The sequence below is a fragment of the Mugil cephalus genome, chromosome 1 (genome assembly GCF_022458985.1).
Source record: "Mugil cephalus isolate CIBA_MC_2020 chromosome 1, CIBA_Mcephalus_1.1, whole genome shotgun sequence".
In the NCBI taxonomy this organism is placed as follows: domain Eukaryota; kingdom Metazoa; phylum Chordata; class Actinopteri; order Mugiliformes; family Mugilidae; genus Mugil; species Mugil cephalus.
In genome coordinates this window covers 25598940-25625782 of record NC_061770.1, presented here as the reverse complement: position 1 = coordinate 25625782, position 26843 = coordinate 25598940, and the positions used below count along the sequence as shown (strand labels likewise).

The window sequence follows — 26843 nt, the reverse complement described above, 5'->3', positions numbered from 1 at the left end:
CTCCGAAAAGGGCTTCGGGTGCCTTCAGGTTCCGTGGGAAATGTCGCGATCGCCAGGAAACGACTAATAAACAAACCAAATATGGATAAACTGTGCATTATGTTTTTTTTTTTATTATTTTTATCGGTTTATATTTATTTAGAACCTAAGCGAGCGTTTTTCCCACTTATCCTACATCATATCTGCGTAATATATTTTATTTTTATTTTTATTTAAAACAAGGAAACTAATAAGGAGTTTAACATAACGATTTGTAAAAGAAATACAATTAAAAAAAAAAGAGTGAAGCCTGTTTAAATACACAAACACGAGGGTTTCTACTGTAGTAGTAAAATATGAGCAGCACTTGAAGGCAGCATTATTGAAGACTCTGGCTCCCCCACCCCCCCTCCTAACCTAACTAACTCTCTCTGCACAAACACATTCACCCTGCGGGCTCGGTGGTCGTGGGGCTGCTGGGAGCCCGTGGGTGGGTGGACCAGAGAGAGAGAGAGAGAGGTGGTGGGGGGGGTGGAGAGTGGGAGGGTGGAGGGAGGGAGGGAGGGAGGGGGCGACGAGGAAACGAGTTGATGTGCCCTGGAAGTAATTCTTTCACCCCTCTCCTCCTCCCACTCCCCCCCACAGAAACACACACACACACACACACACACACACACACACACACACACACACACACACACACACACACAAAGTGGGAGAGAAACGGGACCACCACCAAAAAAAAAAAAAAAAAACTTTAACACGTGGGGACCCACGGCCACATTCCTGCTGGTGGGGGGGGGGGGGGGGGGGGGGGGGGGGGGTTGTTCTGCTCATTTCCTTCCTCAGTGGTGTCACTTGTCGGGTCATCCTTTAATATGAAATAGTCCAGAAAGATCACAATAAATAATGAGGAGTTTTAAAGTTAATCATCTAAATAAAACCAATGAAATGCGATAAATAAACGTAAAAAAGAAGTTCAAGTAAAAATGACAGAATGCATCAATAATAAATCAATAAATAATAATAAAATAAAAATAAAAAATAGGTATTTGTTTGAGAAGTTTGGGAAGAATCAAATGTTCACTTTGCACGTTAATTTTAACACTCAGGGAATGGAAACAAATAATATTCACTGCCTCAAAGTCAATAAAATAATCATACAAAAAAAACAGCGCAACGTATTTTATTTATTCATTTGTTTTTTTAATGTCATAGTTCTTTTCTAATGTTAGATAGAAGGTAACTTGTTGAACTTTGGCTACAGGTGATAAAATCTAATAAAAATCCAGTTAAAGGCCTTAAACATGTGATGTTATAAGATAATCTTTAACTCTTTATTTATCTCACACTGGGGGGATTTTATAGCTTTAAATGAAGCAGCAAAAAGGAGATTAAAAAAATACAAACAATTAAAAACAATAAGTAAGTATAAAACATCACGTTTGCTGATCATATAGATGGAATTATCATTATTTGATGTGATATTAAAGAGTAAAATATGTGGAAATAACAATGCATTTAATAACATTTAATAACATTTATTATTATTATTTTTATTTTTTTTTATATACCCAGTGAATATTCATCCACGCGTGTCCTTTAAGCTGTGGCCTGCAGGTGTATTTGCTAACTTACATAAATGAAATAAATACCGATAATTATTCTCAACTGCGAGGGGGGAAAAATATTTATTTATATACATGTCGTTGGTGGTGGGTTTAAAAAAAAAAAGTTTGTGGTCTGACGTCACACTCCCACAATGCTTACCGCCCCATAACTCGGCTGCAGCCTGAGGAGAGCCAGACACACTCTCAGGCCCCGAATATAGAAAAAAACACCGGAGGGACGCAGAAAACGAATAGAAGCGAACCGGGGGAAAAGAATCAAACGACGCGAGCGGGCCGGGAAGAAGACGGCGGGGAGCAGCGGCGGCGTGGGCTCTCCCTCCCCACGGCTGCGTTTTTTCGGGGGGTCCGGTGGTCCGGGATGGAAGGTTACCGGGGCTCCATGTGAAATTGACTAATGCGGCGCTGGAAACTTTTTTGGTGCGTAAACTACTTTCTTTATCTCGGTTTCCTCCCGGTGCGGCTGCACGGCTTCGTGTGTGTGCACCGACTTTTACTTTTTTTTTTTTTATTCCTTTAAACTTCTTTCCGAGTTTCGTGTGAACTCCCAGCTCCTGCTGACTGACGCATCGATGTGTGCGCGTCGCTGCTGCTGCTGCTGCAAATGTTGTGAGGTTGTTGTTCTTGACGCGCGATCGGGACTTTGCGCAATTCGATTCTTATTAGTAGTATTTGCGTGTCGTGCGTGTGGCGGCGTGGAAGGAGCCTGGATATTTAATTTTTAATCGGTCGATGGCAGAGCCTCTGTCGCCCCTTCTCCCTTCTTCTCCTTCTTCTTGTTTTTTTTTTTCTTCTTTTTGCTCGGTAAATATGTTGCAGAGGCCAGTCTGTGAAGTTGTTCCACACGGTGCACTTTGTCCGGCGGCCCCTCGCCGCTGACGTCCCGTGCTCTCTGCGGGTTTTTCTCGGGCCGATCTCGGTGAGTTTTATTCGGGTATTTTATCAAGTGTGGCATGCCCCTGCACAAGAAGCAGAGGGAGATAGAGGGGACGTCCCGTGGTGTGTTGCTGCTTTGCCAAGAGAGAGAAGAACTTTCTGTTTGTGTGTTTAAAAAAAAAAAAAAAGGAAAAAAAAGTTGCAAAAGTTTTTGGTTTTGTCTGCGTGTGCATCATTAAAATCTGCTAAATTATGGGACTGATATTTCTTCCTATAAAAAAAAAAAAAACAACCGGAACAACTTGGAGTCATTGTTGCTGTTGGCTGATCCACTTGTGGTTTATGTCACTGATCGGATGTTTTTGTGTGTCTGTGAGAGTGTGTGTATACTTTTCCTTGCAAGCAGGGGAAAAAAAACAACCCCCACCAAAACGAGAAAGAGGAGGAGGAGGAGGAGGAGAAAGGGGTGAAGGAGGGGGGGGGAGGGAGTAAGTAAGGGGGTGTTGGGGTCAGAATGTGGGGGTTCAGCTTATGCACTTGTTACTGATAGGTGGCCGGGCTGCAGGCGGAGGACGGGGGACGGAGGACGGGGGACGGAGCTGGAAGTGTGCAGGAAAAATCAAAATATCTGTTGAGAAAAGCGCTGCTGCTGCTGCTCCGAGGACTAATGAGATTACTGCACGCATTCCCTCTGTCATCTTCACGTCGGCTACCTCATCGGGCGACTGTAGTTCCTGTCGAACGCGTGAACTCACAGTGAACTTTGGGACTTTTAAGGTGTTTTTCTTTGCGCCCGGCTTTAAGCTGCACGCAGACATCCTGCGATTGTAAACGTAAAACACACGTCTCCTTCGGCTGTTTTCCACCACGGAGCTGCATCTGATTCTTAGTTTTGTTGTCGATTAAATGTGGCGTTTAATTCCCCCCCCCCAAAAAAGCACAAGGGGTTAAAAAAAAAGGAAAAATCCTGATTGTCAAAGGGCTGCTTTTGTTTGTTTTCCTTCCGGTTCCATCCCTACACGCTGCACACATATGATGATATATCCTGTTGTTAGCTGTGTTTGTTGTGAGAAGTCGATAAAAATGTGCCGGTTGAGTTCAGAAGAAGATGCCATCTCGTCGGTGGTGCAGCAGCGAGTGTGCAGCCGACCGTTCAAGGCCTCCAGCTACATAATAAGGAAATGGAAGTGAGTTTGTCACGAGACAATGCCTCCCTCACCACCGCCGCTGCTGCTGCTGCTGCTGCTGCTGCTGCTGCAAGTCCAGACCCATGTGTTGATGTTTGCTGCTCTTTCACTATCGGCGCCCGGATGGCGATAGGTCAGCCCCTGCAGCCTTTCTCTGGGCACATCTCCTTTCTTTCGTTTCCACGCTGAAGGAACCGAAGGAGGGAGGGACTTGGTATCGGTTCATTTGGAGACGTTTCACTTTCAAAACTTGCATCTTAAACTTAAACGTTTTAGTGATTTGTGGTGTTTCACACTCTTCTCCCTCCTGTTTCTCGTTTTCCTCGTGTCTTTGCTTCTGTCCAGGTCTCCTCTGTCCTTAAATCATCTCTCAGGTCTGACGCTGCTCTCACAGTCGGACCTTCTGTCGTACGTGGATTCATTTTGTTTTGCAGCTCTGTTGAGAGGATGCAGCGACTGGTGTGAAAACAAAAATAAACTGGATGTGAGGACTTTATCGATGGGTTTTAATCGGTTGAATCTCACTCATGTAGTATTAGAAAGTAGCAGCTCTACACTGCAGCACAGGAACAGGAACTGCTGATAAGAATGTAGATTTATACCTGGTGGAGCGGAGCTCTGAACACATTTATGGGCCTGATTGATTTAAATGGAAAAAAATAAAAAATTACCTTTTTAAACCCAGCCCTAGTCTCAGGTGAACCAAAGCCCTGAAAAATACCTTTGAGACGACACATCAGGAAAAAAACAGAGATGATTTGCTATTTTCCTTCATCAACATGTCGTCTATCAAACTAGTTAAAAACAAAATCGGTCAAAATGCTCGTTTATGTTCATGTTACTTCACTTTGTCTGTGTTTCCTCCTAAATTCTCTAAAGTCTTTCTGCTGTGGCCTCGTCTCTATCTGGTATATGAGGAACTGTTGTGAAGTTCTTGTTCTCCTGCAGAAGTCTGTCAGGTCCAAATATGGTCACATCCTTTGGCAACTAATCGTGAAAGTGGAAAGGTCGACCTGAAGCTAAACTCTCATTGGTTGGTGCCGATTTCTGACGACGTGATTGGTTCAAAAGTGACCTGATATTCTGCTGGTCTGTGTTTATCTGAGAGCGACATTTAAAAATATCATGAAGTCTGATATAAGGAGAAAATTTCCAGGTATTTACAGAGGGGATTTCTCATATATCTTTCAGAGAATGATTTATAGAACATTTTACTCCTAAAAACATGGCGAGAATCTAAGGATCTAAATTCTCTCTGTAAATACCTGTAAATCTAACATGTTAACAAAATGAATCAAGAGTTTTGAACCTCACTTTATTCAGATTTCTGTTCTGCAAATGTATGCAAATTAGCACATATTTAAGTAGATAATAACTCCTCATTTCCATATTTAAATATAAATTCACAGAGAACTTGTAGTACAAAAAACATATATGTATATATATTTTACCCTATTCAGCTGTAGAGTCTCGCTTAAACTTAAAATATTAACAGAAGAATCTTTTTTTTAATTGTCTCTGTTCTGAGGATGTTTTCAGCGTCATGAACCATTTCATCTCGTTGTCGGTCGTAACCTCCTGATGATTTGTGGTTCCCGTGCCCGATCTCTCTCCTCCGGATTATTGTGCGTGATGAGCCTCCGTGTAGCGTCGCCTTACGTATATCGCTTCCATGCTCCTGTGGCTGTGGAGGCAGCACGTCCCATGTTTGCCTCTGTGATTGAGTGAGTTAGTTTGCTGGGGAGAGTTGTTTTTGAGTTGGAGGGAGGTCTTCTCCTAGAAGAAGGAAGAAAAAAAAAAAAATCCCCCACAATCCCCTGCACCTCTGTGAGCAGCGGCGGTGGCGGCTGTGGTGGTGGTGATGATGGTGGCGGCAGCAACAGCAGGCTGATTACCATGAGAAAAGAGCATCAGTTGGGTTAATGGGAGGGACGGCCCTCTGAGGGGACAAATGGTAGTTAATAACCAGGGAAGAATCGGAAAAGCTCTGATCCCTTTCTTTGTGCTTCTTCACCTTCTTGAGGCAGGGATGATGGGGAGGGGGCGAAGGCACTAAGGGGGCACGGGGTTCGTTCTACAATCGATGTTTTTCCTCTGGAGATCTGTTAGAAGAAGAAGAAGAAGAAGTTTGCACCGTCTGTTTTTGTGGATTTACATGAACACTGGAGTTTTTTTTTATGTGATTAATCTCCTCAGACTCAAGCTTTTGTTTGGAATGCATCTTAATTTCTTTAAGATAAGATTAAAATCTTTAGGTATTTGGGATTAGAAGGACCTAAGAAGTATAAAAAAATAAACATCATCTAATAGAAGACAAGTAGTTTTTGAAAGAAATGATGTGGACACAGGGATTATTTCAGTGTATATTACAATTTAAGTCACCAACGTCCTCAAACGGGAACTTGTTAATTTGTTAAAGTTGCACATCATATCAAACTAGAAAAACAGAATAAGCTGCCACAAGTCTAAAACGTAATGTCCCCATATGAGGACGCCGGGTCTCAGGAGGTTAAATGCTTAGTTTGGTTGGACAAGCGTAGGACTTTGTTATGATATGAGGCAGGGCTGGGTAAAAATATCGATATGGCGATATATCACGATATCATAATATCACAATAATGTATCGTATCGTGACTCAAGTATCGTGATACGTATCGTATCGTATGGGGTGTTTGAGATATAGTGATGTGGTCAGGTGCATGTGGAAGGGATGTTTGTAGTTTTACTAAAGATGGGATTTGTATTTCCTCCATCTGATGAACCACAGTCTAAGGACCAGAACTGACCCGTAACTGTCCCCCGAGTCAAATCCGAACCTGGGCTCAAACCCATCCGCTCACTTTAACAGACTAGCTCTGGGTTTAAAAACTCAGATTGATGTTGATCTTTTAAAAAAAATACACACTGTTTCCTGCAAATCTCCCAAGTGGATTTTGGAGACTGCGTGAGGGAGATCCAGAACGAGACAGAAGCTCAGATCCTAAAAAACTGATTGAGTTTAAAAAGCATGACGACAGAGAAGAGCTGAAGAAAAGTAAAGACACATGTAAGATGAGAAACAAGAGGGAGAAGATGGAGGAGACACCTCAGGAACTAATGACACCAGTTTTACTTTTAAGTAAAATAGTTTTGAAGATATAATATCCCTAAATTAATTGATATTGAATCGATTCAGGACATCAGTAGTAATACTCTGATACAGTAACGTACTGTAGAGGTGTGTCTGGATCCACGGCTGCGTCTTAAAAATACATCTGTTGTCCTATGAAACCCTCACACACAAAAAATATCACTAACTAGAGCTGAACCACTGACGTCAGTAGATGTGAAAATCTCTCTCGTAAACCAAAAAAAGTTATTTCAAAAACTCTTTTGCTGCAGCACATCAGTAGTGATGCCTCTCCCTAATGTGGACGACACTTTATACAGGAGATGCAAAATAGGACAATTACACATTCAGTTTAACAGCTAAACACAACTAGACGTGTTTATCAAAGATTCATCTTATTTCAAATTCAAGGTTTTTTAATGTGAAGTTCAAGGCTCCTTAGACTGAAACAGCCTCATCTAATGTGCTATTAGGTCATTAGGTGAAGTTAGTGCATAAAATGCGTAAATATGCATACATTTTAATTCCTGACCGAAGCTTTTGCAGCTTGTTGCAGATATAGTCAAGTAACAAGGCATTTGCGTCTTGTTGTTTTGTGCTGCGTTGTATTTCATTCAATGAAAATCTTCATACAACTTTTTTGTTATTTATGATTCTGAAACATATAAAGGGTCATGGTCCATGAGGGACAGAATTAACAGGTGTCTCAGGGACTGAATGTCCAAAAAACAGATCCAGGTGTTGGTTATTCATTTGTGTTTGCGCACGTTTTTGGCTGCAGTTGAATATAAGTTATGATTCTGACTAAAAATGAATTGATTTGACCTCGGATTGGACCTTTGGAGATATTTTTTTTTTAGCTGTAACACTACCAGTCAAATGTCTGGACGCACCCTCTCACTGAATTAAACGAGAAGGTGCGTCCAGACTTTTAACCGGTTGTTCACATCCCCAGAAGGTTTCAGTTCTGTCACATTTCAGCGGGTGAAAGCTTTTAATAAATGTGTTTCTCGACGAGAGTGGTTTCACGCCCGGCTGGGAGGATTTGAATTTTATTTTGCGGGTTTGAATAGAGTTTTGGCTGTTTCTGTAAATGACTTTTTAATGCCGTGCATTTATTTGTGCATTTGTGCATGGGAGTAGAGAAGCTCCACGAGTGTATCGGTGGACAACATGGCGTCACGAGATGCTTCGTAGCAGCAGGATGTGAGTAGTTGTGGTGGTTGGTGGCTGTATTTTGTTGCACTGGGACTCCTAAGCTTTGATTGCATTGTTAGCGAAAGCAAACTGGTTGGTTAAAGTACAAAACTAAGCCTCGATCTAATAGCTTGGGCGTTTTGGGTTGGAACAGCTCCAGTATAATCTGTAGACAGTGGTTGATTGGTAGCTGGCGTTTTTTTTCGTCTCTCTGGCAAACTAATAATGCAGGTTGTCAAACTCTACTACTGCCCTATTTAACAACAACGGTAAAAGTTAGGGCTGTTGCTAATGACTGCAATGTGTTGGTGCTGAGTGATGAAGTAAATAGATGTGGGGCAATGTATGGGCTGCACGGGTCTGCAGAGTCTCCAGCAGCACAGGGCTGCCTGTGGATGCGCCTTTCTGTCAATCGAAATAAAACAAATATATGTACCTGCGAATCGGCCGATACCAGTCACAAATGTAAATATCGTTCAGCCTCTAGTACTGACGGTGCAAAAAACAGATTTGTGTCTTTTCTTTTGAAAAGACACGAAAGTCATGATAGTGTTGATAGTGGTGGTGAACCGCTGCCATTTAACAGATGTGCTCTCATCATTATCATTACCCATGTATTGCTTTTGTAGCTTTGCTGCTACACTCTGTTATGACCAATTAGCCTATTAGCCTATTAGCATGTTCAGATATTAACAATCGCTAGCACAAAATTTCTGTGTAGTGACTTTTTTCCATTTGCAGATTTTATGATTCCTTTGAGTTCATTTCTAGAAGCTTTTTTGAACCCATCGCATGATCTTAAGCTGCACTGCTGCCAGATTCAGCCGATGGTCTCTAGCCTGAACAAAAGCTGGATTAAAGATCTTTCACTACTGTAGATTAACCTTTCGTGAGCTTCATGAGAGACTATGAATACCAGGGGTCATCATAGATCTGTGATGTTGACTGGTTTTGGTTTCGTCTTTTTCCTTTTCAGTATTAATTTGTCTGTTCCATATTACTTGTTTTTTCTTACTTCATATAGTTTGTCATCCACTTAGTGTTCATGTTCTGACTCATTCTGGAAACTCAATGTTTTGGGAATACAAGGATTTTATAAATTGTGAAAAAATGAATCATTTGGGAAACCTGTTATAAAAGCCAATGCAACAGCTTAGAAATAATCCAGCAACAAACCACCACGACTACTCACATCCTGCTACTACAGAGCCACGTCATGACGTCATGTTGTCCACTCGGGGAGTTTCTCTGCTTTAGAAACCAACACAAACTGAACACATTCACATGTTTTTGTATTTTTTTTTTTTGTCTGAAGAGTAAATGTGCTTTGGTTTTGTTTCCAATCAGCATTAAAAAGTAATTTGGAAAAACCGCCCAAAATGATGACAATAAACAGGAAGCGTGGTGTGAGAGTGGCACATCTGTTACACAGCAACAGCTATTAAAGGCCGACCGACACCAGCTACTGATCATACCAGAACAAATTTGTAACAGCAAATCTAAAGACATCACCAGCCCCAGTTTATCACCATCCATTAGTAAACGGATTAGTGTGTCAGGGTTGCCAGATCCAGCCCCAAAAACCACCTCAAATATTAGATTGATGTTTAGTTTTGTACTTTGTCCATGCACGTTGCTTACACTAGTGTACAATGCAATCAAAGCTCAGAACAAAACACAGCAGCCAACCACCAAGGCTGCTCACATCCCGCTGCTACGAAGCCATCTTCTGACGTCATGTGGTCCGCTGGTAAACCCAGGGAGCTTCCCTACTCTATAGAAACCAACACAAGCTGGGCTGGGAAGAGTGAAATGCACTTTGGTTTTGTTTCAAATCGGCATTAAAATGTAATTAAGAAAAAAAAACAAAAAACGCTGAAATGATTCCAAACCGGCTAAAAGTTTTTCTTTTCTTTTCTTACCCGCTAAATAAAATCAAAAACCTCTCAATTGGGCGTGAAACCATGTGATCTGGCAAAGAGATGCGTAGATGGATGGTTACATGTGGGGCTGTCAGATGATGGTTTCCAGCCCTAAAATGCACATAAAAGTGCCCCAAATATTAGACTGATGTACTGATGGTTTTATACTCTGTCTGTGCACATTGCTTACGTAGACGGAAGTTTCTTTTAGTTTTACCTGCAAAGTAAAACTAAAAATGTCCAAACTGGATGTGAAGCCATCTGATCTAACATGGATGGTTTCATGCAGGCGTGTCAGATACATCTGATGATTTCTAGTCCAAAAGCTGTTCAGAAACCACCAAAAACACCCAAATATTACATCGATATTTGGTTTAATCCTATGTGCAGCTCCTCTTCTCTTTAGAAACTTCATGCATACACAGCTGTTGAAAGAGCAAATGCCCATTTTCTTCCATTTTGCATGAAAAATTAATTTAGAAAATGATACAAAACTAACCCAACTGTACTTAACCATCTGGAGTCCAGAGTATAATCTTTTGGTTTTACCTTTGTATTTCATCTTAACATGGTTTACATTGTTGCCTTGTTTGGTTTCATTCTTCTCGCCTGTGTCATTTTCCAGTTTTTGTTTCATTTTGACAAACTGTATTAACACATTGGACCTAAAACCAGACTTAAACCATAAAATCTGAGTAGGTAAAAGTTACATTTATCACTGTGAAAACTATAAACGTGTTATACGAACCATTTTTATAACTTAGAACGTAAATCTAAAGTGTACATTAAAAAAAACAAAAAAAACAAAAAAACTTGTGAACAAATTTAGCAAACAATAAAGTTATTTATCACTATTTACATTTACATGCAGGAAATGCATCATGCATTTTTGTATTTACAACCATTTACAAAACTATCCTTAGCAACCATTGACACATCATTTCCTGAATGGTTGATGGGATGCATTTTTCCACCAATAGAAAAGGGGGTGTCATCTTTTTTTTTTTCGAGCTTTGGAATCTGGCTAGCAATCTATGCTTGCTAGCATTTTGCTTTTCACCATTTCAATATTCAGGAAAAGGTGTAAATCATTTGTAATAAGTCTAGTTTGACGCTGCGTGTTGCTGCTGCGTCGTCTTAAACGGATGGTGTGATTTGGACTCACCGGCGCGTCTGTTGTCTCCAGAGGGTTAAACCTGAGAGATAAAACACCGTTTACACGCCGCTCGATTCATGAACTGACAGTTTGCGCAAAAGTTCCACAGTTTACAGGATTTAAAATGAAGCCACACAGATCGTGTTTCTGTGGAGAGAAAAAAAAAAATAAAAAGAATTAACCCCACCAACAAAAACATCATCAGCCCTCTCCACCGTCTCCATGCTGCTGCAGCTCTGCATGCATTTACAACATTTGGCTGTGACAGAGAGAGGAGCGATGCTTTGCTGTGTAATGCACTGATTGAAAACAGACATATGAATGTGCAGCACACACACACACACACAGACACACACACACACACACACCCTTGCATACACACAGATATTTACAAGGCTAATTAAAGTCAAAAAGAACTTTTCATTTTTATTATGCATAGGCGCAAAGCTAATAATACGGGCACACATGCTCTCATTTACTCGTCACCCTCGCCGAGGCTTTTTGGACCCGCTCACATTCTGACGGGTCCTGCAGTATGCCGGGCAGAAATAGTAAGAGGATGCTAGATGCTTGAACCACATACTGCCACTTTTCCTTGTAGATCTTTTTCTAGGAAGAGTGGGGCAGCTGTGGCTTTTCAGAACCTAGATCCATCCATCAACCAGCACCCATGGTTTACACCACACCGCACCGCTCGACACACACACACATGTACACACACATGCGTACACACACACAAATCCCTTCTCCCCCCCCACTTCTTCCCTCTTTTCTCCAGCTCCATGCATCTCCTTTTCTTCTCCTTTTCTTCCTCCGCTTCTCTTTCATGCCCTCCGTCCATCCAGCTTTCTCTTATTTTGCCCTTCATCCATCCGTCTCTCTGAGACCGAGTTTACAGCCCCCAGGCCACTTCCGCCAGGCTGTCTGCAACAGATTTATTAATAGGCTTTTCTCCCTGCAGTAAACACAGCATTGGTTTTAGGGGGTTGTCTCTCAGACACTGATAGACTTGTACTTAACCTTCGCCACTCGCTGACTTGAGAATAGAGGAAGGTCTGTTGGACTCAGAGATGATCTACTGCAGATAAAGTCGCGGAGGGACCGCCGGAAATAAACTCAAGACAAGAAACTAAATGATTCGCAGCGAAAAAAAGGCAAAAGGATTGTGCAGATTTGTCGATTTTTTTCACGTGAGTTTTTCAGCGCTCACGTGGAGTTGGGTGAGGTGAGAGGACGGGGTAGCTGTGGGGAAGTCGTGTCACAAAGGTCACTTGGTAGATTTCATTACATGCGCTCACAGACGTGCACCTAACCCTAAACCCAGAGCCGCTCGTCCACCGTGATATACGTCACCAAACGACAACAGCAGATGGAGTTCGCACACTTGTCCTGGATTTATAGATGTTGGGTATTTTTGGAAACGGATGACGAAACAATCTCAACGAAGCCCTGACCGGCTTCAGTTCGGGCCAATTCTTGTTTTTTGTTTTTTTTGTTTTTGGTGGACAGCTGCCGACCTGGGCGCTCCGACATAGAAACTTGATATTAACCTCCAGGCGCTGAGAGGAGGAGCTGCTTCTACAATGCTTTGAAAAATAAAAAAGATAAAACGTTGTGGAGTATGTGGTGTGAACGGGACATCTCGCCAGACACATGTTCACTTCTGCAGAAAAAGCACCCAAAACTCCAACAGATCTTCATGCACGTACACAAACAAACATATCATACTTGTGCACTTATTAATTCAGGAAAATGAGCCAATATTACCTATCAAAGAGTTGCAAAAGTCCAAGTGTTTAAAAGTGTGATGACAATGGATAAAGGAGCTCTGATCTGAGGAGCTCAGATATAAAGAGTTGTTGTTGCTCATCAGGCTGGAAAAGGTTCCACAACCATCTCTGACCTGTTCAGGTGATTGGTGGAGAAAGTGTTCTGCAGGAAGTGATTACTGAAAGGGTTGAGAAACACGCCCCCCCCCTCACTGCTGGCCTGTCACGACTGATGCATTGATATCCTCACGGTTATTACAGGTGTATCGTAGTAAAGAGCCTCCTTAACACAGCGTGTGTCGCTGCTAGTGTGATGGATCAGTCCAGAGCTGTGACAAACAGATCTGGTTTCCGCTCGGTCGCAGAGACCGATGACACATCTGTTAAAGTGGAGGGTGTCACCTGGTCCTGTTAAAAGTTAAAAAGTTAAATGTTTTGGATGAAAGTGGATTAAGTGGATTATTTGCTTTTGGTTTCGCTGCTGATGTCCTGAATCGACTCGATACCAGGTCCTTCAGAGATGTGAACAGTTTTACCTAAAACTAATTCTGTCGTTGGTTCCAAAGATTTGTGGCGTCTCCTCCATCTTCTCCCTCTAGTTTCATATCTTTCATGTGTCTTTGCTGCTTTTTAAATCCTGATGCTGCTCTAAGGGTTAGAGTTTCTGTTGTGTGTTCAATCGTTCTTGGATTATTTTAGTTTTGTTGCAGGAAACGGCATGTGTTTAAAAAAAAAAAACACAATCTGTGGTTTTATGAATCAGTCTCGATCAGGATTGGAATTTGATTAGATTTTTTTATTTAAGACCCAGTACTAGGCTGATATCTGTCAACACACATAAGCTTTTTTTAAGATATACTTGGAAACTTAATTAAATCAAATATTAATTGCACACGTTTAGAAGTGTATTAGCTGTGACTATATCAGTTAATATGTTTCCTCTTCTTTTTATTCCGTGTGGATTTGTTATTTGAGTGTTTACTGTCTGATGTGAGGCTTGTAATTTATGATAAACTGCAGCAGAATTCCTGTTAGTGAAAAGAAAAAATCTTTCCTCTCTTTTGAGCTTGAAATGTAATTTTGTTATTGATCAACCTACAGGTTACATATCTTTAACCCTCTGTTATTCCTCTGGGTGGTTCATGGGACGGCAGCATCTTTTTGAACCTGGACACGAGTTGTGTTTGAGTAAATGCTGCATGATACAATATGTCATTTCCTTCTGGTTTCATTGATGAAAGTCATTACAGGACTCAACCAACACAGTTTTTCAAAACTTGAATTCCACAAGAACAAAACCACTTAGTGATTCTGACTTTTGTGATAGAAACTTCAGAGACCAAGACCATGAATGAGCTCCAACATGTTCATGAGCAGCATTCAGTTTACTTTGGATATTTCCTAAATAGGCTGGAATGATAAGAGGTTAATTTCTCAATGAATGCAGGTAAAATGCCTGAAAACGAGAAACCAAAATGTTTTCACTTTACTGCCATAGATAACTAGAAAATATTCACATGTGATTTGTTTGTGAATGAGTTCTGATGGATGAGATTTGGTAGAAGGTGGTCAGCTGATCGTTGAAGTGACTGTTCACCTGTTGAAGAGCACAATTTAACAGGAAAAACATCAGTAGTTTAACTTGTTATGAAATCAATAAACAGGTAAAAGCAGTTTTCCTGAAATTATCAGGCTAGCAGGTGTCATTCCTGGATCTTTCTTCTGATATTGGAGACTCGTCCAAACCTTTGTTCATTCTCTTCCTCTTGACTGAAAAAATAAAATTCTAGATCACGACAAGTTGCCAAAACACGTCATCCATACTAAACTGCGTTCCTTTCACCCATCGGTCTCTCCTTTGGGACACCTTTTCCAGTCTGGACAGATATATTCAGGTATCTTCAGGAGTCCCAAGGCTTTTCATGTCTAATCCCATCCCAAAAAGATCCATACATTAAGGACCTCGCTGGCCCATGGACCACTTATTGCATGGGAGAGGATTGGAACGTAAGTCTTTATACTCTGCCAGTCTTTGACAAAATGTGGCAAAAACCTTCTTGTTATATCTGTCAACTGTGACCTGAGTAACTGTTACTACTAGACAGGTATCACTCAGTTAGGTTGATAGTGTGGACACTTATTTCATGGCCTACATCATATGTGACGTCACGTCGTTAGCTGGAGGCAAAACAGGGGGAAGCTTGAGGGGAACCCTGACACTGTCAACCATGAAAATGTCGTCTTGCTGCCAACTATCTCATACCAGCCACTGCCACTCGTAGGCAACTTTGGTTTTCCAGTTTCAGCCTGGATAACGTTACGGGTTAGAATAAATTGTGACTGAAATTATGTTAAGTTAATCACTATTTGGCGGATTCTTGATAAATGCTAATGCTAACTGCTAGCTAACTCAACATTAGTTGTGTGTTTCAAGGGTGTCTAAGCAGAAGTTGCATTTACTACGTTTTCCTCCACAGTGGTTCCACTTACTTCTTGTAATATCTTTGTTGGAGAGGCTTCACTTGATAAAGACAGACCAGACTTCGTCCTTTCTGTGTCCTCCTTTGGTCAAATTGTCCATCCAGTGAGTGAGAGTGTAGAGGTTGGTGAATGTAGTTCCAGGAGCCAGAGTCAACTTTTTAAAATAACACTCACCGTCTTGTTGAGTGAGTTTTTAAGTATATTCTCTAAAATATGGGTTTTGCTCGTTCATTCTCGCCAGAACAGTCCGTTGAAATGTGCTAACCGGCGTTTACAGGCTGTAGTGTTTCAGATGTTTTGCCTCCAGTTAAGCCCCGCCCCTCAAAAAACGTCACATTGTTTACACACTGTGAACACTAACTTAAAATTTCTCTCTCCTACATCACTTTTAGAGATTTTTTCTGTCTTTTTCCATTTCTTTGGGTGTAGAGGGCTGGGTGTTATTTTTTGTAGCTGTATTTGTGTTTGTTAAACAGAAAATCTATAAATAAAATATTGGAGGGAAAAAAAAAACAAAACAAAAAAAAAACATGGCGTCCATGCCAGGTTTTCGATCTGAGTTGAAATGAAAGTGTTGTGGCACCGTGGTTGAGTTATGCGTCAGAGAGTCGAGGAGTCTCGAGTCCAGATTCAACCACGTGACTCTGAGCAGAATCATGTGTTTGTGTGATTTTTACCGGCACAGTAATATCCGGAATATGGACCCTGCTCTGTTTCAGTAGATGCTGATTCGTGAGTCAGCGAATGGGATGAAACGTGAGCCGTACAGAGGTAGGAAGTAGCTCCTGACTCACATTCAGCTTCAGTAGTGGTGACGGATGATTGCGCTTGATTCATACCTGGAAGCGAGCCGAAGACGAAGGTCTGATGACACATCCACTCTTCCTTCGTCCAGAGTGAATTTTAATAGCGCCGCCTCCGCCTCTGCCGCTGCCGCTGCCGCCGCCGCCGCCGCCCAACAATTCCCTCCATGAATAATGCCAAACAAAAACTTCCAAGCCGAGGGTTTCCCCTGTTCCTCATCTGCTCATCGTTTGAGTCGAGTGATCAGTTTGCAGCTGCGTGCGTTTAAATTTAAACACGGAGATGAATCAAACTCACTCTCAACATGCAAACACTGACTCAGAGCTGTTGAGAGAGTTACACAGGTCCACCAGCGACCGTCCTACGTTCCTTTTTAAAATCTGTTAACAGGTATTTCCGAGCACTTTCCAGTATTTAATTTTTTCTTAGCCAAAGTTTATTCTCAGAATAAATCTGGGAGGTCGAAATATCCTAAGTTCACTGGAAAGAATGAAGAGAGATTTATAGATGTAATGAAGGAAGTGTCATTGTGGATGGAGGTTTTCAGTTACAATGATGCTCAGTTGAACTATGTCTACTTTTGATAAGTGTGTTCTACTTGTTGAATCTATTCACTCACTTACTTAATAAAAAGTAAAACTCATAAACGAACTCTTGAATGAGAAAAATGCCTCCAAATCGAATGGCCTAAAAAAGTTTACTAACACCTCAGACGTGATGATGTAATGATTATCTGGAAATATAAAACGTGTAGATGAACCTCTTCTTAGGCTTATTAATGATCAGTATTCATGCTCTTAAAGAAGGATGTTGAGTCTTGTAAAGAAAGTAGCTTCCAGTATTCGATATATCGATATGGCAATTTATCGCAATACTTTTTCTTCAATACAATATCAATTTTAAAAGACAAAGGAACCTTCAGGTATTAATGCAGCACTGATAAACTACACTGGATAGTGTAGTGGAAGTGGACGCACATTTTCGTTCAAGGAGACAATTGTGAACTGTATTTTGACAATTAAGCGGCAAGAAACTTGATCCACTTTTTCTGGACGAGTGCAATAAATTGGAAATGTATCATTTGGATTAATATTGTTTTTGACTCTGTTTGACTGAATCACTGATGTCATGTGATTCGTTTATACAATATGAATATTAAGACGTTTTTTTAAAAATTCTCTGTGACTTATGTAGAATATTGCAGCATCATAATATCGCAATAATGTATCATGACTCAAGTATCGTGATATGTATCGTATTGTGAAGTCCTTGCCAATAAATGAAAAAAATGAAATTTTCAAAATTCCATTGTTTTTCCAGACTTCTTGGTTTATAAAAAAAGAAGAAAAATTATGGCATTTGAGAAAATATTTGTGCATCATGTAAAATAAATGATTTTACATCTATTACTTTAAATTACAAGGAGTAGAAGTCACATGAAACCTACAAAAATAACACAGGTTTTTGTTTGAACGTATCAGAAACATTTAAAATAATATATTAGAATAACTTATTCCCACCTGCTGAAGCCATATTATTCCCCATGTTAGTGATCGCTGGTTATTGCACGAAGCTGCCAGGATTCCTACTAGCGGTGGGAAAAAATATCGATATGGCAATATATCGCGATACAATATCGATTTTAAAAGAAAAAGATTTTTTTTTTTCTTTTTGTCCAATGAATTATCACTGATGTCATCAAATTTACACATATACAACTTATATTTTAAGCTTCATTTAAACTTTCTCAATGAACTATGTAGAGTATTGGTGTGTATCGTAATATCATAATATCACAATAATGTATCGTATCGGGACTCGAGTATCGTGATAAGTCCTTGCTAATACCCACCACTGTTTCTCATATTCTAACTTTATCCTTGGAAACTGATTTTGTACCAAGTGACCTCAAAGTATCTGAAGTTATTCCGCTCTTTAAATCAGGTGATCTCTGCATATTTACTGATTATCGTCCCGTTTCTGTTTTACTCTGTTTCTCAAAGGTCTTAGAGAAACTTGTTTACTCCTCTAGCTTCCTTCCTTTCCTTTCTCTCTCTGATCCGATCTGTCCAATAAAGGCAAAAGAAAACAAAATCCCTAAAAAAAACTAACTTCTGTATTCTGGTGATTAAAAGAACAAACGTCCCCATCGACGGGACCGGGATGTGAAGCCTCGTAGCGGGTTGATGGGAGGATGAGAAGCATGTTAAGCGTGACCAGATGGATCTTATAAAGGCTTTATTGGTTGAAACACAAATAAATAAATTGCTGTGGGTCGCCACAATCTACCCGTTGGATTTCACGTCTCAGTCTGCTGTAGTTTGATTAAAAGCAAACAACATCGAGGATTACGATCGAATTAAACGCTGAGTTTAGAACCCGGTGGCTCGTTTTTTATTTATTTTTTTTAAAGTTTGTAGTGAAGCTAACGTTATTTGTTACATGCTGCACAAAACTTAGGATGCACATTTTCCTCATCTTTTCATGCATCTTTGGTTTTTGTGCAGCTCTTCTCTACTTTTTAAATCCAGTCTGACCTCAGAGTTGCAGCTTCATTCATATAAGATTTCTTAACCAGATGATGCAGGAAATGGCGCGTATTTAAAAAAGTTTATCATAAATTTGAAATAATGACTGATTTAAATTCTCTTTATTTTCTTTTAAACCCACCCTGAGCTGACATCCTTCATTTCTTTAACCGTGCAGAGAAATAAAAACCTGGCTCTACTGTTTGACTTTTAATACATTAGTGAAGTGATTTATTACAAGTCAGGTTGTTGAAAATATTTTTTAAATGATCGTTATGAGTCTAAATGTCTTTTAAAACAAATAACTTGCAGGTTACAGACGTCAGGAAGGTTTTATTTAAGTTCAGCTTCATATGTTTCTAGAAAAGCGTTGATGATTTTATTTATTTTTTTAAAGTCACAACTGTTGGATGGTTAATAATCATAACTGTGTATTATCATCGCTTTGTGCTGAACAGTATTTAATTTTCCAATGGATAAAAACATGTGGAGCTTATTAACATAGATGCTTAATGTTTTTTTTTTAAATGAACAATCAAATAAAAATAAATGTTTCTTTTCTGCCAAAATTATAAAGAAAATCCGTGGCTATTGACATGAAATCGAGCGGTTTAAGGCCTTTGTGCCTCTTAAGTTATTCTAGTTTTATTTTAACTGGTGTGTAAGTTGGGTTTTTCTTGTTCTGAGTTGCATCGAACTAATTTAACTAAACGGATTAATCGGTCTCATCAAACAACAAGTGGAGATAAATTGGATTTAACTAATTAAATCTTATCTCACTGAAGGACAGGTTCATTCCTGGTATAAGTTTCATTTATTTTATTATTAAGGGCTAATTTTCTACAACTAAATAATCAATAATCAAAGGTTTCCAATCGTAACATCATAATATCACAATAAATAAGGTAAATAAATGAAAAGACATAAAAACAATAAAATAAAATGAGAATAAAATAACATTAACACATTTAACAAAGAAACTTTATTAAACAAAAAAACAAGAACATTTGCACTTTTTCTAAACTTCAATTTCAAATTAAATATTATTTTAATAATTGTTTAGTCAGAAATAAAAAAAATGCCCCAAAAATATGTACAAAACTGTTGCATATCTTTCCCAGCATGTTTTCTTTTTAAAAGGTTAATAATCTTCTATTAAAAAAAACTTCTATATGATTATTAAAATGTTTGTTTTTGAATAAAATGAATGAACAGAATGATACTTGGAACACACAGAAATGAATAATGAATATTTAATAATTATTCAGTGTTTAAAATTGAATAAAACAATTTATTCAGGATTAAGTTTTCACTTTTTTTATAGTTTTTCTTTCATTTTTTTTTTAAATTGCAGGATGCTCCGTCTTTTTCTTCTTCACCTGTCGGCCTCTTTCTTTCTTTCTTTCTTTCTTTCTTTCTTTCTTTCTTTCTTTTTTTCTTTCTTTCTTTCTTTCTTTCTTTCTTTCTTTCTTTCTGTCTCTATCTTGTTTATGAACCTGCCTTCTCTCGCTCTTCTCTTCTCTTCTCCGGTGTTTTGATCGGTCCCTCTCTTCTCAAGCCTCCTCGTCCTTCTCATTATTTCCTTCAAGTATACTCCTCTGTGCTATTCTCTTCCCCGAGCTTTGAATTTTCCCCCTTTCTTTCTTTCTTTCTTTCTCTCCTCTCTCTCTCTGTCTCCCCCTCCTCCACGACCACTTACCAAATTTAACCCCTCACCCACTCCAATGCATTCCATCAGCTTCATAAACACACACGTGGTGCCAAACATGTAATGGTACTTCCTCTTCTCTCCTCCTCCTCCTCCTCCTCCTCCTTTCCTCACATCTCTTCATCTGTTCTCCCCCCCCTCCCCTCCCCTCCCCCCTCCACCCCTCCTCTGCCTCTCTTTCCTCTCAAAGCCGCGGTGAAACGACGACGACGACGACAACAACAAGTTGAGAGAAATGAAAGTAGGGTGACAACTGCGAGTCCCGTCCCTGCGTCCCCTCCAGGGCCAGTGTGAAGTTTTCAGTTTGATTGAAGGCCTCTTTTCTGTGGTGTGCGGTGTGAAAGCTGTCCTAATTGAATGATAAAGTGCCCCGAGATGGAGTCCAGTGAATAGCCAACAATGGCCAGCCTGTGTGTGGTAGAGGGATTTTGGTTCACATCCAGCCTCTGCCTCTCTGCTCCGAGAGGGGGCCTATTATAACGCTCTCTGCTGGATCTGGTCACGTGACCTCCCTCCCTCCCTCCCTCCCTCCTCCCCTGCTCTCCTCTCTGTTCGCTGGTCCCTCCCACTCCCAATGCTCGATGACCCCCCCCCCCCACACCGCCGCCTCCTCCTCCTCCGCCTCCTCCTCCCCGTCCCAGTCCGGCCGGGCCAATCCGGTTGAATCCTCTGCCTCCTCTTTGCTCTGAGACTTTCACTGGCAGAGATCTGAGTCTGTCCATCCATGATTCCAAGTTTTTCTAATATGACCCATTATAGTGAAGGGACATTTACTTATAAGCTCCTAGTTGCAGGATTTCACCCAAAGAGTGAACTTTTTTTTTGGGGGGAGGAAGGCGGGTTTGACGTAGGGATGGATGACATGGGCTAAATTTGATATTCTGGTGATAAAAATCACGATAAAAATATTCCAATCCATGTTTTTGACTCTTCTGTCTAAGATGATAGTGACCAGTTAAAGTCAAATAAGCTGCTTAAACTCCAGGTTTAAGTTGGAAGTTGTGCAGAAAACTGCAGTGACTAATCAAACATGTCTGAAATGTGAAAACATCTCTTCAGTTCTATCTTTCCATCAATCACTTTGCTTCTCGTACGGAACGAATACGTCGGCAACAAGAGGTTTTATTAGTTATTTAATTTAATTATGATTATTTAATTTACTGTAAGAGATTAACAGATTTCTGGAATGAACCCGAGAACATTTACAGCATTAGATTAAAAAACAACAATTAAATGAACAAAACAATTATCAAACAGGAACAATTACGGTTTAATTTATTTATTCATATGTAAACATATTTAAACTTCTATGTCTGTAACATCAGTAGCAGCCTGAGCGGCTGCCGTAATAACCATAGTCTGTGTGCAACATGTTTTTTCCTTATTCATAAAAAGCTAAAGCATTTTCGAGGACAGTTCATCTGAAACGGGGACCGTCCCCAGAAATCTGGGACGTCTGGTCCCCCTGGTTTACCAGAGGTTGTGGCTTCTTTCTTTCTCCTTACTCGTTTACTGGCTCTCGTCGTTCTCTGGCTCCTGGTTTGACTTCAGGTGGTGGAATAAACCTGTGGTGTTGTGATCCTTATCCATTAACTAACCCCTAACTCCAAACTGCCCAATTCCCAAAACAAGGAAAAGAATTTGTACACCTAAAGTTACTAAACAACGTAAATTTCTTTTACCTAAATCAGCCGTAAGGCAGAGACGTATATTACAGAGAGTCTGTCCAACTGAAACCATGGCGCCATGTTTGCTACATCAGAGGTTAAATTCTGGGGCGTATGCGCTGTGTTGAAATAAATGTCTTATTTCCACCATTAACAGGCCTATAAATGTTATTGCCAGCGTCTGTCAATATTTCTCTTTCTCCTTTTTTGTTCACTGGGGAAACGGTGGAGTTTCCTCCGTGTTTTCCTGATCCTGTGCTGGAGCCGTAGGCTGAGCACTGTGGCATATTTTAACTTTTAATCCAACTTTATTCTCTGTTGTTGCCACTTCTCTGTGGGTGAATATTGGTTAGATGTATCCAACATGGCGCCCATGAAACACGTGACCATAGAGGGACAGATAATTCCCTGGTTGGACGGACTCTCTCTGATATATGTCTCTGTATGTGGGTGGATGGTGACCCTCTACAAGTCAAATGAAGTTAAATCATACTCAAAACTGTGTGTAATAAAAAATTAATGAGAAAATACAGTAAAATAACCTAAAACATATTTTCTTAATCACAAGGAATGAATTTAAGAACCTGTAAGAATCACAGTTATGTTTGTGTTAAAGAAGTCCTGTTAACTATTAACTTATTATTAATTTAAAAAATAAAGGATAGATTAATTGAGTGAATAATGAATAAAATAGTTAATGCAGCCCTACATGCATGAGGCCTGTGATGCTTGTTGTCACTTTGCCACTTAACTTTAACCTTTCTGCACAGGAAGTGGGATCTTCATGTGGATTGATCTGCTGCTTGTGATCAGCTCACACCTGCAGTTTAGTAACGTCTCATCACGACCACTAGAAAATGAGAGACTCTCTTAAAGAGGAGACAAACAGTTCTGCACAGAGCTGGATCAGCTGCTTGTTACTGGTATAATATCAGAGCACAGATTTAACCGAGTCCTGTTTCCCTATGACGTGGGATTATTATTATTATTTTAAATAGTGGCACATGCAGCTGTTGATGCTGCATATTGTACAGAAACACCACATTATAAAATTAAGCTCATAGACTCTTGTTTACAGCTGATGAAGCTGCCTGCAAATCTAATTAACACTAATTGATTGGTGTTCCCACATCCAGTAACATAGATGTGCTCCAGCTTTGTGGAGGTTTTCCTGAACCAATCAGGGTCGAGGCTTTTGAACTGAAAGCTCTCCACAGTCAGCTGTATCAGGCCGGACGTTAAAGGACAAACAGGAAAGGGAACCAGTGGAGAAGGTGCTGGGCCACATGAGGTCAGCAGCTCCGAGAACAGAGTTATAGAATCGATGGGGACGTTAAGTTTAAGTTTTCTTTAGCTTCTTATTCTGCTTGATTTAAACTTTTATCCTCATAACCAGAGACTAGTTGGTGTAAAAACATGACAGCATCATTTCAGTGGATTCATTCTACAGATGGTCACGTGACAAAAATGCAAAAATGTGCAAAACCTCGTCAAATTTGACAGTTGATACTTGTTTATTTATGATTATTATGTCGCTAATTAGCAAGAACTCGATCGAGGACGTTGGGAATTCATTATTTGCAATTCTGCTTTTGCACAGCAATATTTTTTACTTTAGTGTAATATTGAAATGTTGAAATAATCCCAGTGTCAACACACGAACACATCATTTTTTTCCCCCCCAAAAACAACTTTCAGTTCAGAGACGATGCTCAGTTTTTATTGTTCCTATGGTACGTTTCATTTTTACTCAGAAGTCCAGATTTCCAAGTTCCAAGTTGGAAATTTCAATTGAAACGTCCCCAAAGTCGGATTTTCTCCTCATAAAGTCGTAGATTCCTCACTACCCCAGAGGTGAGTTTCCAAGATGGCCGCCCCATATGTAAACAGTAATTAGAAGCTCCTGTAATATTTGTTTATTAGCTCTTCTCATTAGTTTTTGTTGCATTAAATCAGTCGTACAGACAATATTTTTACCACATACATGTGTTGAAAGACTGTTACAGCGTAATTTAAGTTTTTTATGTGTTATATGGGAACTATAAGCCCACGTCACGCTAACAATAGCTAAAAACAAAACAGAGACAAACACCATCGTGACAAACCTGGGATTAATACTGGATTTTTTTTCTACATTAAAACTTTTGAATATTTTTATAAATTTCTCCTTCATGTGATCTTGTAGATTTCATCACTGGAAATAATTCTAGTAAAAAAAAAAAAACTCATGGGTTCATTTACAATTTGTGTAGCTTAAATAGCCTAAACTTGGTTTAACATTCCAGCAATAATATCAAGATTTTTTTAGGAACTGAAATGAAACTTTTTTTTTTCTTTTTTTTTTAAACTTGATATTATGCACTCACAAAATGTAAATATTGAACACACCAAGTTTTATTCAGACAAGGTGAGAGCTTTCATGGAGGCGGCCATCTTGTTTTCCATCTTCTGTAGCTGGATCACTGATAACTCATTCCCAGTGCAGTGTTTCGTCCTCCGAGGTAAACGCACCATTAGGTCCGACTGATCACACATAAGAGAAATCAGAAAAGCATAGCAATCAAAATCAGGTCTCAGGAGGATAAACATCTTCTGTTTGGATGAATACAAATCCTACAGAAGATCTGTTTGCAGTCACATTGACATTAATTCATGCAAATTCTCACAATCATCTTGCAGCATCTTAGCTGCTATGTGGGAGTCATGTAAGATGATTCAGACTGGTGCACCAGGCTCTGACTGTAACCTGTTATAATATGCAGCATATATCATCAAGGCACAAGATTTAAGGAGATTATTGATCCTCTGTGACCTGGTTTGATGACGGCCTGTTAATCTCCTCTGGTTCCACCACTACATCCCAGTCAGTAATCTTGAAGATTTCCTCCAGTGTTTACTCATTAGCAGGTCTGCGGCGCGGCGGTGCGCAGGTGAGGCCCTCCTGCACGTGCGACAGATAAGTCGGTGGGTTTTTCTGGTCGTGTGCAGGGACGGGCGTGCAGGGCAACCTGTTAACTATTTTACCCTCCGACTGAAACCCAAACCTCTCCCAGAGAAGGACGGAGGTTCAGACTGAGCTCCGTACTTACATCCCCCCACCCATACGCACACACACACATTTAAAGTGTTGGAGAGGTAGTGAGGTGGAAGACCACCCTCTGGTATCCCAGTCATTCAAATGAGTGTGTGTTTTTATCTCTGGGGGCTGGAAGAAAGGAGGAGGAAAGTGCTGTGTAAAAAAATGTGTTAATGAATAACTCCTGAGCTCAACACTCTTTGGCGCAGGCTCTCTGTTAAGTCTTCTTCACTCGTTCCCAACAAAAACCTCTTTCTTTTCTTTCTTTTCTTTCTTTCCACCTTGTTTCATAGAGGGTAGCTTATATCGAGAATGACGATGAGTTCACGGTCAAAAACACTTTTTTTACAAGCCTTTGGGTATAACTCAGTGGTCAGTGGTGTAACTCAGAAGGTTTCATTATTCGCGCAAATTCTCAACCGTACCAAATACCTTGACTTTTAAAATCAATATTTGGGATTTTGGGTTTCAAACTTGTAATTTATGGTTTAAAAATGGCCCTGACTAGAATATTAAGAAACAAGTCTATGATGTTTTAAGCCAAATAATGGTTCATTCTCGAGGGGAAAAACAAAGATGGACGGACCCTTACGTTTCCTTGAGAGCAATTTTGAGGCGAGACCATGTGACGCCATCTTCCCGTTTAGAAATGCATTCGTAATATCCGTCAATTATATGTTTGGCTCTATAAAAATACGATGACAGCACATTATGCACAAAAAAGAAACTTATAAAATGACAAAATAATTCTAGTTAAGTCCATTCATTCATGTCGTGGGTGCGAAAAGAACTCAGAATTCAAAGCTTTATCCTTCAAAAGATGAAATAACTGTTATCCTCACTTCCGCTTCTTCCTGTTGTCCAACCAGTGGTAAAACGTGCCGGCTACTCCCCCGATCTGGTACCTACACATGGGTGTCAGGTTTATCTTTTGTCGTACTTCCTGCTCCACTTTCAACAATAGTGACTCAAACGTTCACCACATGTGTGTCTCTCCTTCTTTGGCCTTTCCTTGTTCTTTATTGAATCCAAATACAAAACAATCAATTTATAAATTGCGGTGGTTAGGAATGGGCATCGATAGGATTTTATTGGTATCGATGCCATTATTGATTATGTTTATCGATATGATTCTTTATCGGTTCCTCCTGTGAATTTTTGGTTTAGAAAAAGTTGAAGTTCATGGTTTCGTGTAAACAACAGAAATTTTATTAAGTTTCCAAACAAGAGATAAGAGCTTGTGTAAGTAAACAAATAGGAAACTGGATCCTCACGAGCTCTGCTCTGCTGAGACTTAGCGGTAGCTTCACTCACTGACTGGAGACTGTCGAACACATGACTCTCTCTCTCTGTGTGTTGTCGACTAAAAGCTTCATCATGTTGATGGTGTTGCTGTTCCAGTCCTGGAGAACTGAAGCCACTTTGGACCGTTTCAGTCTCTCTCAGTCGAGCTTTGACGTCAAGTTTCCTCTTGTTTCGTTTTATGGCACGAAAAAGTATCGACAGCACGAAGGCCAATGATATCGATGAACTGAACCATTTGTGGGGAGGTGGACGACATTAGGGTCTACGTAGAGTCTGGGCTGTTGTCATAGCTACAGAGTCAAACTGACGTAGGAACCTAAACGTGACATTGGAGAGAAGAAAGATACTGACTGATATATTCTGTTGATATATTCTGTGAATCTTGGCTCTGTTGCAATTTATTCATCAAAAAAAAAAAACCCTGATGAGCAGATTATCTTTGACTCCACAA

The 26843-nt window shown here is 40.1% G+C and overlaps 1 protein-coding gene across 1 annotated transcript in view; it reads left to right on the top strand.

Moving 5' to 3' along the window:
* Positions 1–1621: 1621 nt before the first annotated feature.
* Positions 1622–26843, top strand: part of plagl2 (pleiomorphic adenoma gene-like 2) — a 52193-nt gene continuing 26971 nt past the window's right edge. The window contains exon 1 of the mRNA XM_047595067.1: positions 1622–2027. The gene's annotated coding sequence lies outside the window, so the exon portion shown is untranslated. The remainder of the gene's footprint in view (positions 2028–26843) is intronic.